The following is a 17,460-nucleotide window of genomic DNA, read 5'->3' on the forward strand; positions in this document are numbered from 1 at the left end:
ACCGGACCCAAAAAAAAAAAAAAGAAAAAAAAGAGTCTTACAAACTTTCCTGCCTGGGCTAGCTTTGAACCAAGATACTCAGATCTCAGCCTTCTGTGATCTGTGGCATGAGTCACTGGTGCCCAGCTGGAAACTTTTAATTAATAAAAAATATACACATCTTTAACCCATTTCTGTATTGCTGAACCAGAAGGAAAGTAATGAGGACCTAAAAATTCATGTGGAAAAAATAGAGAATAAAAATAAACAGCAACCCCTCCCCCCCAAAAAACCCAACCCTCCAAAAACCCCATCCAAAGGAAAATAGCTGCATAGACTCTGTTTAAGCTACTCCATGGATATCACAAAGCTATTGCAAATAATAAATTGGACCAAACTGCTGCCTTTGAAGACATTTTGGAAGAGTATTACTGAATGAATATAAGACGCAGAGAAAGATGTTTATAAAACAGCCCACTTGATGAAAGTCATCTTTATAAAAACAACCAACTACAAAACCCATGTAATTTCATATATTTAATACTGTCCATCTATGTTTATACTCTGAAAGTTAGGTTACAAATAAGTTTCTTATAATCACTGTTCACATTCAGGTCATATTTATTTTCTGGAGTGGTTCATCTTTGCTTCTGTGAGGTGTCAGCAGTGCCATCAGTAAATCATGGCCACTTTAAAATTAAGTTTCATCACTGAAGTTTTATTTTTCAAAATCTGAATGGTCGTGTGCAGTTAGGCTGTAAATCTTGCAATGACTGGTTTCTGATCAAATTCTCAAGAGAGGTTGTGTTCTCTCCTTTCTCTCATTGCCAAGGTCCACACACAGAAGCTTCCTTTCTGTTCTTCATGGAAAGCATGCTTCTCACAGTATATGAGGTACAGACCTTGGCTTTTCTACTGTTAAAATGGGGATCTCCATTAGATTCTTTTGCTAGTGTGATTTTTTTTTCTTTTTTCAGTGGTACAAAATAAAATGGTGCTTCATATAATGAGTGGCATATATGCATGTATTAAATTATGTTGTAGGACCCTGTGGAAAATTGCAGAAGAGTGAGTACCTGATTGTTAATGTGGCTTACCTGAGTGGTGAAAGAGAAAGGGAGAAGCAAAAAGAAAGAAAAAAATATGTAAGAAACAACAAAAGAAAAGCGGCAGTCTACTAGATATAAATTGTGTTCACGCTTATGTGGTATTATATCTGCATGCATGTGTACTCATGAGGGAATTATTTTAAGTTCACTTGTGATCCATTGTTTTGTGAAACAGAAAGCTACATCAAGAGCATGAATCTATTTAGGGAAAGTCAAAATGAAGTTTCTATGTGGAAATGCTTCAGTGCATTTCAAAGAATGAGTATAAAGGTTTGAAGACACACATATTAGACAATCCAGTTAACACTGCTGTGTGGCAGAAGGGCTGAATCAAGTGAGGTGAAGTTGGCTGTGGTGCTGCTGTTAAGATGATTAACTTCTTGTAGAACTTTGTACAATTTCACCTTGCCAACATATATAGATTGCTTGTGTAATTTGAAACACCTAACACAGAAAAAAATCCAAGTGACTCATATGCATATGTATAGTTTGAAGCCCATTTCCCTCTCTAGTCTGCAAGGTTTGAAAAGACTATTGGAAAGAAAGCTGATGATATCTTCTGGATGGAGAATGACTTTCTCTAGAAACTCAGTGAGTCATCATGGGCTGAGCCAAAAGATCCTTGACTTCTTGGTATTTATTCTGCCTGAGTTTTCTACATCAGGCTGAGTTATCTATAGTTATTTGCCTTTGCCTACTGCATTTAAGAATGTATTTATGGATTATTTTGATATTTACCTCTCCAGATGGAACTCTTTGAGACCTACACTTGTTTATGTCTCCATGGAAGTGTTAACAGGCCTTTCCAAGTCTGAAGCAGCCATGAGAAGGAAAATCAAGGCTAATGATGGAAGACCATATTGATTCTTTGATTATTCTGAGATCTTATCAGCCAGACTCCTTCCCTGCCACTTCCTCTTTTCCTTTCTTTTTTAGATATTTATTAGGCACTAATTATAAGTCAGATTCCGTGTTCGATTTCAGAAACCAGACTCTGCTGGCATTTTCCTAGCTGCCAACTAGATGCCAACTAGGGTTTCTGACACTTCATTATCATGACCTTCTGCGCCAGGGCCCAACACTCTGCTTCTTCTATTTATTTCTTTTTGTTGTTGTTGGTCTTGGGGCTTAAGCTCAGGGCCTGGCCACTGTCCCTGAGCTTTTGGGCTCAAAGCTAGCACCCTACCATGTTGAGCTACAGTATCACTTCTGGATTTCTGGTGGTTATTTGGAGATAAGAATCTCACAGACTGCCCCAGCTGACTTTGAACCGTGATCCTCAGATGTTAGCCTCCCAAGTAGCTAGGATTACAGGTGTGAGCCATGGGTGCCCAGCTGCTTCTTCCATTTCTGCAGCATGAGTCTTCTTGTTCCTCCCTTCTGGATGTGTCTCTGATTGTTGTTTCAGTCTTCTCTTTCTCCTCTATCCAATCATGAGAGTTGCTGGTGAGGGCTGCTTCCTGCTTCAGAATGGAACCCTTACAGCATTCCCACTTTTTTGCTCATTTTCTCCTCCACCCTATAGAAAAGCAGGAGAGATTCATTCACATGTTGGTGCTAGAGGATCACAATCTCTGTTGCTGATCCATTACCATTTGTTTCTCTCTCTCTCTCTCTCTCTGTATGTGTGTGTGTGTGTGTGTGTGTGTGTGTATACGTAGGTGTACATGCATTTTATGCTCCTGTCTTTTTTCAACTGACCATATATTCCATACTTATCTCCCCAGAGGTCAATCTTGAAGGCAATGGAAATTTGCTGTCAGAATCTATGCCTTTTGAATTGACTGCTTGTCCTAAGCTGGTGATGCTTTTAAAATATTCCATTTTACTGTGATTCCAATTCTTTCTACTTAATACCCATTATTTATGATTTAATTACTATAATTCTTTGTACAGAGGACAATGGCTAAAAAATGGATGAAGTATTATTATTGCCAAAATATAATAGCAAATGTCATAATGAAGTTCCTTCAGTCATGTATCTCATAGAGGAGATAAGCAGATGGTAATATTCTAAGGCCAATCTAGACCTCATTTTCAAGAGAGTGAGAATATAGTAGTGATATCTTTATAAGATGCTAATTGAACCTGTGTCATTTCGCACTAAATAATATAGTCAACCTCCTTTTCTCTAGATAAAATCTTCAAATTTTGGCCTTTAAGTCAAAGGTGGGCTTGAAGTTAAGAAGTTACAAACTACATTACCCACAGAGACTAAAACATTTTCATCTTGCCTTTATTGCAAAAGTTTGTCAGTCTTTGTCCCAGACCACTAAGCAAATTTCTAACATTTTACTTTTCCTATAGGAGTAGAATACATGGGTTAGACCAATGCAAATGTCCAACCTGATGAATAGATATATTTTCTTTAAAAATTATCTTTAAATAGTGGCACAAAAGAATTGCTATTCAACAAAGCAGTATACCAATACAATGTATCTGGACCAATGTCATCTCTTTCATCATTATCTTTTTTATCATAAAATTATGTTACCCTTTTGGTTGCGTGTAATAGTTTCTTAGGAGCTTTACTTGTTTAAGTAGGGGACTGTAAGTCTGATTCTCACAGAAACACTAAATTTTGCATGTGAAGTTGAAGACTCAGGAGTTAGATGAATTAATTAACTGTGGACTCCTCTTTTTTGATCCACGAGAAGAAGACAGTGCTCTCTGGAAAATTGCTTTGTGCATATGAGGGTATTTCTGGCCTTGCTCTTGTGAAAGTCTGTAGCTACTTTTTAACTTCTCAAACAACTTTTGTATGGTATAGCCCAAACTAAAGAGTCTGAATTGATACTGTAGCCTTCTTTTTGTAATTTCCTTCTGTAAATATTTAAGTGCTTTTTGTGAGTCATCCAAATCAGAGTTAAATTATAAAATACAAAAGATCCAGGAGCTTGCCATTGCTCTTCAATTCATTCATTCTTCTGTTTCCCCAAACTACCTGCATTGCCCAGTGTAGATGTGAGACATGTGTTTCTCTGATAACAATTAACCAAAGTGACTACTGGGATGTTTACATGGGGTTTTAAAAATAGTTATGTACACAATATTAATAGCACCTAGTAGTTTACTCATTCCTTTTAAAATTTGAGCAATGTATTATTCATAGCTGGTCAGAAATCCATAATGCATGAACCTCCTCCAGTGTACTCTTGCTTGTTTGAGTATTTGGCTCTCTGATTTCCTGAGGCAGTTCCCAGGAAATGGTGACCTCCATTGCATGCATAAATACTTCCAAAACACATGGTCTTTCTGTGGGTGTTATGCCTTTTGGAGAGAACTAGGAACAGCTCAAAACAATGATCCTATTAGTTTCTGGGAAAATCTGGGGAAGGTGTTAGAAGTAAATGCTGTCACCTGGACTTTATGACTCAGGGAGAGAAGACAGATCATTTGAGTGGAAAGCATCAGAAGCATGGCTTTTCAACACACTTGGACATGACAATAAAGATCCCTAGCATTCACTCACTCACTCATCAGTTAGTCAATTAATCAATTGATCAATTGATCAATCAATCCATACTGACAGAGTGCACACTGGTGTCTCAACATGGGGCTAGTTGCCAGGCCAGACCATTTTATGTTTTGCTTATGTGATTTGCATCTACAGTCATCTTGAGAAATAATATTGCCAGTGAATTTTCTTAGGTATTAGCTGTAATTTGGGATGAACTCTGAGATGAACAAGATGTATGGGAAGGAATAGAGAGTCATTTTTTGAAGGTATGTTATCCTCCCAATTTATAATCACAGATCTATCCTTCTGTTCCCAAGATGGCTTTTAGACTAATGAATAAAAATAGCAATTTTACATTTGTAAAATAAATGATCATTAGCAAGGCTATCAATTCTAAACAATCATATAGTTCATCAGAGTTCTGTTTAGAAGATGTTTCTACACATTGTAAATGCAACTAGAAATCAAACAATCTCATGCTGATGCTGTTGAAAGATGACTGATATTAAACCAATAGTATCTCCATATCACCTGTCAGTGATACCTCAAAGGATACGTTAAAAAACAGCATAAAATTAAGCTCAAGAGAGGATATAAATTATAGAAGTGTGTTACCATGAAAAAATGACCTAATATAGGTATCTATTTCCATAAACTGGAAACTGAAGATCAAAGACATAAAGTACCTTATCCCAGAAATGCAGTTAGTTAGAGGGAGAGCTGAGTAGAAACTCAAGTATGTTGAGCTCAGTCTAGTTCTCTTTATTCTATTTTTAACCTTTCACCCTTAGAAGAAGAAGCAGAGCTTCCTGTCTAACCCCTGGTTATTGGTTAATTAGTGCCAGCTTCAGGAAAGCATGAGAGAGAATTGTAGATTTCTCTCACTTATATAGGTATTCTTCATTCAGTTGCATAAACATTCTCAGAAACTGAAATTTAGTGCTTTAAGCTTGAGAGAAAGCAGGAATGTCCTGCTGCTAAACTAAAAAAAATAAAAAAACAAAAAAAACCCACCCAAAAATGACAGCCATTAACTGGAACTTAAATGCTGCAATATCAGGCCGTATCAACTACTTAATGAGGGGCCCCTGAACAGTGTGATCAATGGAGTTTGGTTGGGGGTGCATAGCTCTTCAAAAGCTCACCACCCACTTTCCAGACAAATGCAGAGGGCATAGTGGGCAGTCTCAGAGGCAGGGTGAATTAGTGTCAAGGAACATCTTTTATTCATGTGAGTAATACATCAGAGGAACAGCATAGCTTAGCTTTTGTCACAGGAATAAAAGGAGAAGCCTAGGAAAGTTGGCACTTTGTTAAAATGCCATTTATAAGTTGTGCAGTATGTACTCTGCACCTAGTGCAGAACTGTCTGGCTTATTTATGCATTTGTTTATGAACTTCCATGGGTACATGTCTATGGACACTCCTTAGAATGAGGTGCAGGGTTAGTGAGTTTAGCACCTTTTTTCCCCCTTCTGGCGACATCCCCTCCAGCATCTGTTGTTAATAGAGTTCTTGATTTGAGCCATTCTAACTGGGGTGAGGTGGAATCTCAGTGTTGTTTTGATTTGCATTGCTTTTATGGCTAGAGAGGTTGAACATTTCTTCATGTGTCTATTTGCCATTCTTCTTTCCTCTTCAGAGAAGTTTCTCTTTAAGTCTTTAGCCCACTTATTTATCGGGCAGTTGTTTCACCAACCCAGATGCCTCTCAGTAGCTGAATGGATCAAGAAAATGTGATATGTATATATATGTATACACACACACACACACACACACACACACACACACACACACTAGGCCCAATGAAATATAGGTCCCATGATTTCCCTTATTTGCAATAAATAGTGTAGGACAAGCAGAAAAGGCCAAAAGCTATGTACATATGACCATATACGATGATGTTAAGCAAAATGAACCCCAAGATAGGGACACAAATATCTTTTTTCTTTCTTGCTATTGTTTCTAATGTATTTATAATGTACCATGTGATTTTTTTGTTGCTTTGTCTGTTCCTCCCCCCCGGTATAAACCCTATTTTAACTATATTTGGAGTAGGTGCCCTGCATATTGTATATACATTTTTATAATTTGAGGAGGAGAAGGGAAAAAACAAAATGCTTAAATAAGGATACAGGTTCACCCATTGTAACAATGAGATATACAAGACACTATGTTGAAAATGAACTTTACAACTTCCGTGGGGGGGGGATAGTTGTGGAGGTGGGAGGGAAGGGATGGTAGGGGGAAAACAAAGGAGGAGGCAAAAATGCTCAATGGGAAATGTATTCATGACCTTGCTCATGTAACTGTAACTCCTCTGTACAGCATTTTTATAATAAAAACCTACAAAAAAAGAAAAACAAGATGCTGGCAGAGATGTGGACAAATGGGAAGGCCACTACACTTTTGGTGAGAATGTAAACTTGTTCATCCACTGTGGAAACCAGTATGGAGATTCCCCAAAGGACTAAACATAGAGCTTCCTTATGACCTAGAAATTCCACTCCTGGGCATATATCTCATAAACACAAACAAGGCCACACCCACACTAAACATAAACATGTTCATTGCAGCATGATTTACCATGGCCAAGCTATGGAATCAATCCAGATTCCCCTCACCAGCTGAATGGATCAAGAAAATGTGGTATAGAATTCTATGCTTCTTTCAGAAAGAATGATATGGCACCATTCATAAGGAAATGGAAAGTCTTGGAAAAAATAATATTAAGTGAAGTAAGCCAAATGCAAAGAAACACATGTTGCATGGTTTCCTTGTAACTAGAATGTGCCTCAAAATCTACAAATAAACACACTGACTGGAAAAAGACAAAAAATACATTTGGACATGATAAATTATACAGGACTCTAGACAGTCACACAGAGTGGGAACAAAGGAGGACATTCTTAGGAGAGGATCACAAACGTTCAATAGCTATGGGCTTATGATCATATAAAGTGATGTTTATTGAAATGAACTCCAAGAATGGAAACAAGAGGTTTTATGTTATTTGGCTCCTTGTTTTTTCCCTCTCCTTTGTCGATGGTTTTGATTTCAGTACCTTTTATCTGGTATGCAAGTTTATGCAAGTTTTGGAGAGGGTAGGAGGGAGTATAGAAATGACAGGACAAAAGGTAAACAAATGCAGCAGGGATACTCACTAGACACTATGTTGAAAATGAACCTTACAACTTGTAGGGAAGAAGTCTAGGAAGAAAAATGTGGAGAAAACAAGGAAAGAGATGACACTGTTAAAAAGGACATGTACTCATTACCTGACTTACATAACTGTAACTCCTCTGTGCATCACCTTCACAATAACAATAAAAGAAACATGATTTAAGTCTTAATGGATGGGCTTTAACAATGTTGACAGAAAAAATAAATTTAAGAAAAACTCCTAGATACTATATTTCAGGAAAATGTAGAACTGAGCTGAGTGAAATGGGAATATCATGATTACTGAGAAGAATTAAAGCTGCTTTAGTAGAGAATGAGGACCAAGAGGCAAATATGGATCAGGAATCTTCCCAGGATGGGAAGCAGTGTCCAAAACATGGACCAAACCAAAATCCACATAGTAAAAGGCAGTTCTGGGACAGTCTAGCACTTGCAAGCTGTCTCCACTAAGCATCCTAATAGACTGAACTGGGTTTAAATCCTTGCTCTTCTTCTGGATAGTGTATGACCATGATCAAGTTCCTTCACTCTGATTCTCAGTTTCTCTAATTATGACATGTTAACTATGAGGTTTGTGAATGAGTTGTTGATATAAAGACTATCCATATTAGTATTGTTACCAGTAGGAGATGTTCATCTAATTTGCTCTAGACATGTAGATAAGGCCAGACTAAAAGGTAACCATGGATTGTTCAGTCAGCTGCCCTTGTTTAGAGTTGTTTCCCTACAGGTGATCAAGTGACCATGCTCTCCATTATGAGATCCTTTATGGGCTCTCCACATCAGTGAAGCTTCCATGATTGCTCCCCTATCTGTCTTCATTTCTTCAACATCATTATCAGTTTTGTTTTCTCATAAGAGGAGCAATATTTTCCAGGAGAATTTACCCATGAATCCCTAATATGATAGGAAAATCAGTGATAAGCCACCTTGTGTTGCAGAGGGTCTCAGCATGAAACAGATGGCAGAGTTTAATTGGATAATTGGTGGAGAGGTTAATAAAAGAATTATTGAGGGAAGTGGGACCAGGATGTTGAGAAATTACTTGGCTAGTACAGAGGCCTAGGCCAGTTGCTTCTGAGCTTAGGCTAGAAGGGGAGGTTGATGGAATTTGTCAGTCTAATCAGTGAAGGATTCATCTGAGGAATGAAGAACATCCTGGATGACCTTGTAGGGGAAAGAGTGGAACAAGTATCTCAGGTTCTCCTTCCCTCTGCTGGTCTCTTGCTTAGGCTCCTCCTTGGCCAAATCTAATGGAAGGCAGAGGGCAAAGGAAGGTCAGCTTCCTGGGGCATAGCACAAGGTGGAAAGTAAACCTGGAGGAACAAAGAGAAGATACCTTGTTTAGCTTTCTGTAGAGGCCATCAGCTGTCCAGGGGATTTAGGGAAATTGTGCTGCTTCTATTAAGGGAGGTTAAAGCTATTTATTTAAACGATTGCAGATTGTTTAAATTGCAAATTACAAAATAAATATATTGAATTCTGAATTATCTAAGATGCGGTTTAGAGCCATATGATCCTGGGTTCTGCACGAACTCTACCTTGTATTATCTCTTCCATGCCCTTACCAATTTCTGTGAATTCCGTCAGCCTCAGCATCTTTGCTGTGTGAAATGGGGATCGTGATAGCTCCAGGAGAGTTGTCATAGGATTAAGTGCAATCCTGTAAGTACAGATAGATCCAAATGACCATACTGCATTCGCACGTTATAAGGGTATGCAGAGAGACTGTGTTTTCATTCCCTTTATTGCCAAAGAATTATGTTCTGGTCTGGGTGAAAAATGGCAACTCTAGTGAGGAGAAACTGGGACATTTTGAAATCTATGTGGTTTTCTGTTAAAATATGACTTTGGTACTCATTGGGGAGCCTAAAAAGTTTTATTTGAAGTGAAGATTGTATATTAATTTATACCTATGGAAGCCTTGTATGACATTTCCAAATCTGTCTGTAAGATAATGGCTCTAAATGGTTTATGGCTTGAAAAAAATCTAATAAATATAGTAACTTTGTACCTCAGTGTAATGAAAAAAGAGATGTTTTGGGATATATCATTCCTCATTGAAATGCATTACTGTTTCTCACTAGCATAAATCTTGGAACTGGATATCTTTTGTCAGCTCATTTCTTAAAGAAGAGTCTCTGAATGAATAGACTACAAGGCTCTTTGCCACTTGCCTTCCCAGCCCCCAGTGCCTAATGCTGTGAAGCCTAAAGAGAATGGGTCAGTCAGAGTTGGGGGGCATCTCACATAGGCATTTCCCAGACTCTGCTTAACCTCCACACTCTCCTCCCACATGCCCATCCCACTGGACTAAGCCTTGTTTCCCCAGTTGTGTTTCTGGTAGCCCATGATGGTAGTAAACAAACAAACATGTGAGGCTAGATTTTCCAAATAGGAACTTCCTTCCTATAGAGAGCTAAATATGAAGCCACAAATGAAGCCTAAATGTAAGGGGACCCCAAGAAAGAGGAGACCAGGAAGTGTGGGACAAGGAGTAGAGGAGCAAGTCACTGCCTCTGATCGGTGAAAATATATATCATGTTGAGACCCTGATTAAAATGGGAAAAGTCCCTAAGGAATTTAGCTAATTTGACTGTGGAAGGCTGAAGCTGGGCTCTACCCAAATGGCTATGTCTGGCCATGTGTTGGTCAACAGTGAAGGTCTCAGTCACTCCCTATGCCCCGCCCCCTCCGCTTCTACCTTGACCTGCATCATGGATGAGATTTAAGTGCTGAATGCATTTTCATAGATACAACCAGTATATTATACCAAAATCCAGTGTACTCTATCTCTTTCTTTTCCCTAATTACATACATCAGAAAGGCATATAATTTCAGTGCTAACCCAGGGGCTGTTTCCAGCTTATTTAAATATTAACATATGGCTTAGTGGTAGAGTGCTTACCTCACATGCATGAAGCCCTGGGTTCAATTCCTCAGCACCACATAAACAGAAAAAGCCAGAAGTGGTGCTGTAGCTCAAGTGGTAAAGTGCTAGCCTTGAGCACAGAGAGGCTCAAGGACAGTGCCCAGGCCCTGAATTCAAGTTCCAGGACTGGCAAAAAATTAATATATGATTGTGAACATCTAAAAGTATGTGGGGTCTATCTTTAAACTCCAATACACACAATCTAACTCCTCTCTACCTCTACAACAATCACCTTGGCTAGTATTACCATTATTTCTCACAGGTAACTTTCTATGTGGAGACTGTGGAAAGAAGAGGACTTGGAGAAGTTGAGGGAAGAGTTGCTAAAAACTGCTGGGGAAGGTCACTACGACTCGCTCACACATTACAAAAATGGCAAAGTCAAGGCAGCAAACTTTTGCAATCAGACTCATGTGGCGGACATGGACTTGAGATAGAAAAAAACAGGATACAGAGAGGGAGTTCAAGCAGGATACAGAGAGGGAATTCTAGACCCAATTGTCTTAGGAAAAGTGGCCTACTGTGTTTGTGAAGCACAAAGTCTGAGCAGGCTCATCAGTGTTTATTAGAAAAAGTTAAGGTTTAACCAGAAGACAATAGTAAAAGAAACTTTCCTTTCTTAACAAAGTTATTCTCTTGGGGGCTCTAATTGGTGTTGTAGTTATAGCAATTTCATGTGATCCATTTTTGTTACTGTAATGACATATCTTAAGCCAGACATATGTGAAAGGAAGACATTTATTGAGCTCTCTGATGTGGAAGTTCAAAGCCAAGGAGTTCATTTAGAAATGGCCTTCTTCTGGTAGTTTTGATGGCCTTCTTATGGGTAGTATTGGCATGGCTTGACAGGTCATCATATGGCAAAAGCAAGAAACACACATCTGTGTGTATAGCTTCTTCTTCCTCTCTCTCACTGCCGTTCTCTGTCTCTTTGACTCTTATCTCTTTCTCTTTCTCTGTCAATATTCAATCACAGGAGATTCTCTCTGAGCATCTTGTATAGGCCCAATCATCTCCTGAAGGATCTATTTCCAGACTCCATCATCAGATTAAGTTATTATCCTCTAATACTTTATGTGCAGGATAAATTTCAGCATAAATGTAGGGACATTCATAATCAAACCATAGCAGTGATATCATTAAGTTTTTAGAAAAGTGATAAAATTGATACCAGTTTATTTGTTATGACTATTGGCTACTAAAATCCCCATAGACAGAGTCAATGGTATCATGTGTACACTGTATACTGAGTGTGTAAACTGAGTTCTGATAGAAACACACAGCTCAGTACTGGGGACAGAGACACAAAGAGCATTTCTTGGAATTTAATCCTGGAATCAGACTTTGGAAACCATTATGGGAGTCCTTTGGCTTTTCAAAATGGCCTCAGTTTTTTTTTTAACCACCCAATTATACTATGTGCTTATAACAAACTATGTTTTTGACTAAACATTGTTAGCAGTGCTGTAATACCAGATCCATGTTGTTAAGCATGCTTTATTGAGAGGTATACTGTGCATATAAACATTGTAGATGAAAAATGAGAAAATACCAATTAATACCAAAATGAATCTGCTCAATGAGCTGTAGAGCTGGCTGTTCTTTTGGAGTACATTAAGACTATTGTAACCAGCTACCAAAGAACTGCGTCTTTATTGTGAAAAATACTCCCCACAGGAGGCCTTCAACTAAAACACAGAATCTTAGATTTTTATTTGGGAGAGTCAGTAGCTGCTCCCAACTCTAATCACACATGCTTTGCTCTCTTATAAGTACATCTGGCATTTAGACTGTGAAATACCCTACTGGGCCTTGAATTCTCTGACCGAGTTACTGATAAATTCACAGAAATGTGAACTAGCCTTTAAAATAAGTCCATAAAAATATGTGTCTCCATTGTGAGTTATATAGTGGTGCTGTTGGAAGAGCTTTCAGTAGAAGCAGGGGAAAATGCAAGGACAGGGTCAGGGACGGGGGTGAGGAGTAATTCTGGGTGCTCCCATTTTGTCCCTGACATAGGGCCTCTTGTGCTACAGGCAGTCTGTCATTTACTTCCCATAAGAGCCTTGTGACTGGAGAGGGTTTTCCTTTTTTTTTTATAGGACAAAAAACAGACACAGAGAAGAGAAATATTCTTCCTAGTCACACAGCTGGAAGAGCTGAGGTACCAGTGTGAATCCAGATGTCTGATTTGAGTTCTAGGCTTAAGTGATTTTCTCAGTTCCAGCTTCTATATTCCATGAGGGCTATCATTTGATGTGTGTGGTTTTGATCAGAGTGGGTGTCTGCTTTGATATTCTGTTTTCCCGATGATAAAATGATGGTACAACTCATATTACCAAGGTGAAAATTAAATCTCACCAAAAAAGTGTTAAGAGCTATATAAACACAAGGGGTTGATTTTATGAAGTTAAATTAACTGAAAATGATTTTTGTTTACCTGGAATATATTTGCTATTGTCTTTTTAATTAAGATATACAATACAGACAGATCATTAGAGGAACAATGCTAGTCACAAAATATTTAATCCAGTCCAAGAACACATCCTAAGCATGTGATCAGACTCTTGTGAGATATATATAAAGAACAATGTATCTGTGATCTACAACTTGGATCTACATTCAAATTACTATAAGTATTTTAAAAGTATTTTTTCTTCATTTTTCCTCATATCTTGGTAGGGGGAGTTCTGACCTTGAAAAAAATTACCCAACCTCTCTGAACTTTTTTTTTTTTGGGGTCCGGTCGTGAGGCCTGACCTCTGGGCCTGGGTGCTGTCCCTCAGCTCTTCAGCTCAAGGCTAGTGCTCTACCACTTGAACCACTGTGCCACTTCTGGCTCTTTTCTTTTGGCTTATGTGGTGCTGAGGAATCGAACCCAGGGCCTCAGGCATGCAAGGCAAGCGCTCTACCACTGAGCCACCTTCCCAGACCTCTGAACTTGTTTTATGATTGGAAACATGGTAACAATGATGCTTATCTCAGAGTGCTTATTTCCTATTTTTTCCATAAATATGCTAAATGCTTATGATACATTAGACATTGTTTCAGATGCTGGCAAAATAACCATGAACAAAAATAGATTAAACAGAATTGTCATTCACTTACATTTTAGTGATCAATAAGGACAGTGGTGAGTGTGAAGAGAAAAATGAAGCATAGAGCATAATGAATTATTAGACTGGGAAGAAAAGTTGTGCTTTTAGAAACAATGGCTCAAAAGGTGCTATAGGTTGTCCTTCCAAAATTCATAACTTGATGTGTTAAAATGTCCCACTAATCCTATAAATATGTATAGCTATTGGGTCTTTCTTCTTGTCTGTCTGTCTGTCTGTCTGTCTGTCTCCCTCTCTCTCTCACACACACACACAAACACACCCACACACCCTGGATGGAGGGAGATAACTAGGCCCTTTCCTCTTCTATTCTTCCCACCATGTATGGATGCAGCAACAAGGCTTAATTTTGGAGGCAGAGCAAGCCTCCCATGATGCTGGTGCCCTGATCTGGGACTATCTAGCTTCCAGAACTATGGGAAATACATTTCTATTATGCAAAGATATTCTTATCTTAAGGTATTTTAAAAAGTATATCTAATTAGTTACACAAAGGAGATGCCATTTAACAAAGCAGTTTATAAATACAATATGTCTTGAAAAATGTCACCCCCTTCAACGTTCTCACCCATCCCTGAACTACCGCCCCTTCCCTCACTCTTCTTAATTTTGTAGGATAGACATTGAATTCATGACTGCACTCTCTCCCTCTTCTCCTCTTCATTTGTCTACCCTTTACCCTTTGACTTCACACCACCATTTCCAACCCATTTACTGGTTTATTTTTATTGAATTTTGACTTTGCCTATCTAAGAAAGTATACTATTTCAGTTCTCCTTTGAATCTACCATATTTCAGTTAATTCATTTATATATACTTGTATACTACCCAATTTATTTATGTATAAGTTTTTAAGTTAAATCTAACTTCCACATATAAGGGACACCATACATCCCTTTCTTGTTATAGTAGCAGGAATATATTAAGACAGGAGGTCTTATTGGAAAGTGACAACTTAGTAGAGACTAGAGAACTGAAATGGGGAGTTGTGTGGGTGTCCTGAGAGAGAATCTTTGCTCGTGTGTTACATGTGTGAATGTAGTATATGGGAGGGGGAGGGGGAGAAGATTGAAGGTAAAATAACACATCCTTACATTAGATGCTCAATATTTGCTTGCTAACTGTGAAGGAATAAAAATATGATGTATCTTCAGGTTCTTCAAAGGGAATTATAAATCTAGAAAACGGCTTTGCAAATAAAAAAATGCAAAGCAAACAAAATGAAAGCACCATTTGCCTCAAACTAGCAACTCTGGAGGTGTTATGAAATCTCAGTGAAATTTCTATTACTTCTTTGTTAGGAGCCAGCCCAGCCCCCCTCACATGCTTGACGACTTCTGCTGACTCTGTTATTACTCATTTGCAAACTAGAATGCAACCTGGCCTTGGGTAAATTTTATGAACTGCAGATCCATTAGGAGTACCAAGGGGAGATAACTTTTAAGGTTGATGTCAAAGAGGACACTGAGCCCTCCCTCAGTCCTTCCTTTGTAGTTGACTCTATAATAGGATATTGAGCTTAATGAACCATACATATGACCTGCTCTACGGTGCCTTGATTCTTTGCAGTGACCTAGTATGACTTTTTACTGGTCTAAATAGGTTTTAGATCTAGCTCCAACTCTGTTGCTTTTAGTGACTAATAGGAGCACAGTCCTGAAGAATGCTGAGGCCTGTTGGGTTTAGCAGGAAAAGAGGACAACGTCTGTCCAGTGGTGAGAATGGAAAACAGATACTCACACTTTCAAACTGTATCCATCTCCAAGTACAGCTGTGTGAGATACTAGGCCACAGCATAGGAAACAAAGCCCATTCCCCCTCCCTTGGTTATAGGCTAGTGTTCACAGACAAATCAAACTCTCCTAAGCAGGAAATAATCAAGACTTGTCTTCCATAACTTGATAGGAAAACTCTTCAAGGAGAAACTCAAAGTCTGTCTGACATTTGCCAAGCACCAGAGATTTGCAAATGGACTCCAGTTATGTTAGAAACAGACAGTAAAATAATGGGAAATGAAGATAGATCAAGCTTTGATTTATTTGGCTGTTTGATAGCACCTTTGACAACTTTGTCCACCTTGACATGTCAATAAAGTTATTTAAAAAAGTGGGGAGCATTAGAGCATAACACAGTTTCATTTCTGAGACGCAGTGCCCAGCAAACCAGGCAAAGCTGAGCCCCAGGCATAGATGCCTGCTTTAATTCCAGGCTGCCACTCACCTCTGCTTGACATTTGACAGTGTGTTTTAAAGTGCTTCTAAGCACATTAAGGGAAATGAATGAGTAAATAATTGGTTGCCCCTTTAAAAATAGAAAATATCAGGCTAAGGTTTAATTAACTGCCATAAATTATTCTCATGCTAACTGTTCAGAGAAGAGCTGCTTTTACCCTTTGCTTCCCATGAAGGAAATTTTAGGCCATTTACAGTGTTGCTTTCTGAAGTGAAGTATATACAGTGGTAAGTTGCCCATCCTTAAGAATATTAAGAGATGAGATGTACAAGTTGTTATGTCAAAAACAAACTTTACAACTATGGTGTGTGTGGGGGGCATCCGGGGAGGATTGGGTGGGGAGGTGGGGGAGTAGGATGGGAAGGGATGTGAAGGGGAAACAAAGGAGGAGGCTACAATGCTTGATAAGAGGTGTACTCATTATCTTGCCCATGTAATTGTAACCCCTCTGTACAGTATTTTCACAATAAAAAATTTAAAAAAAGAATATTAAGAGATGACAAATGGAAGTTTTGGGATTAGAATGGAAACCTAGTAGGATTTGAATGTTATTCTCTCTGTCAATGTTCCCCTTGAAATCATTCATGAAAATATGTTCTTTACAAGACTTTGTGAAATGAAGGCACCTGATTCTTCTCTGTTTTTGGAAAGAAAAAGTCATTTCTCCAGGAACTCATAATGTGGGGACAAACAAGGCTGATCCAGTAGAAAATAACCTAGGAGAAAATAGTACTTTTCATTATATTATTATTATTATTTAGTGGTATAGTGGATTGCACCTTGAGCTTTGTACCTACTAAGCAAGAGTTGTACTGCTTAAACCTTGCCCCCAATCCCTTTGTCTTATAGTTTGTTTTTGAGGTAGGGCCTCTTACATTTTGCCTATTCTGGCTTTGACTCTGCCTTCCAAGTAGCCAGGATTACAGGTATATACCACCATGCCTATCAGTAAATATTAATTCACAGACACGGTGTGAAGGGTAGGATCTTAGACAACACTACCCCCTCATGGAAAATATGGACACTAATACTTAGAGCATTAAGCTCAGAAAATCATGTCATGGAAGATTTGAAATCATTGTGATGCTGTCAGGTTGAAGAGTCTGGCCATGTAAACTCAGAGTGGGGGACTAAAAGGAGCTAGAGAAGAAGACATTCCAACTCAGGTTTCACAAATCAGAAGACTTTAAAGTTGGAGAAAGGATAGTTTATGCCTGGGAATTGTGGCCAAGGCTCCAAGTTTGAGCAGCAACAGTAGCAAGGAAGAGTGTGGGAGATGGGATTGATCCAGGGGATGATCACAGAGATGCTAGAATGCCAGGGACTGGGCTCTTCAGCTCAAGGCTAGCACTCTACCACCTGAGCCACAGTGCAACTTCCGGTTTTCTGAGTGGTTTATTGGAGATAAGAGTTTCTTGATATTCCTGCCGGGGCTGGCTTTGAACCGTG

Source organism: Dipodomys ordii, unplaced genomic scaffold (genome assembly GCF_000151885.1).
Source record: "Dipodomys ordii isolate 6190 unplaced genomic scaffold, Dord_2.0 Scaffold34, whole genome shotgun sequence".
In the NCBI taxonomy this organism is placed as follows: Eukaryota; Metazoa; Chordata; class Mammalia; order Rodentia; family Heteromyidae; genus Dipodomys; species Dipodomys ordii.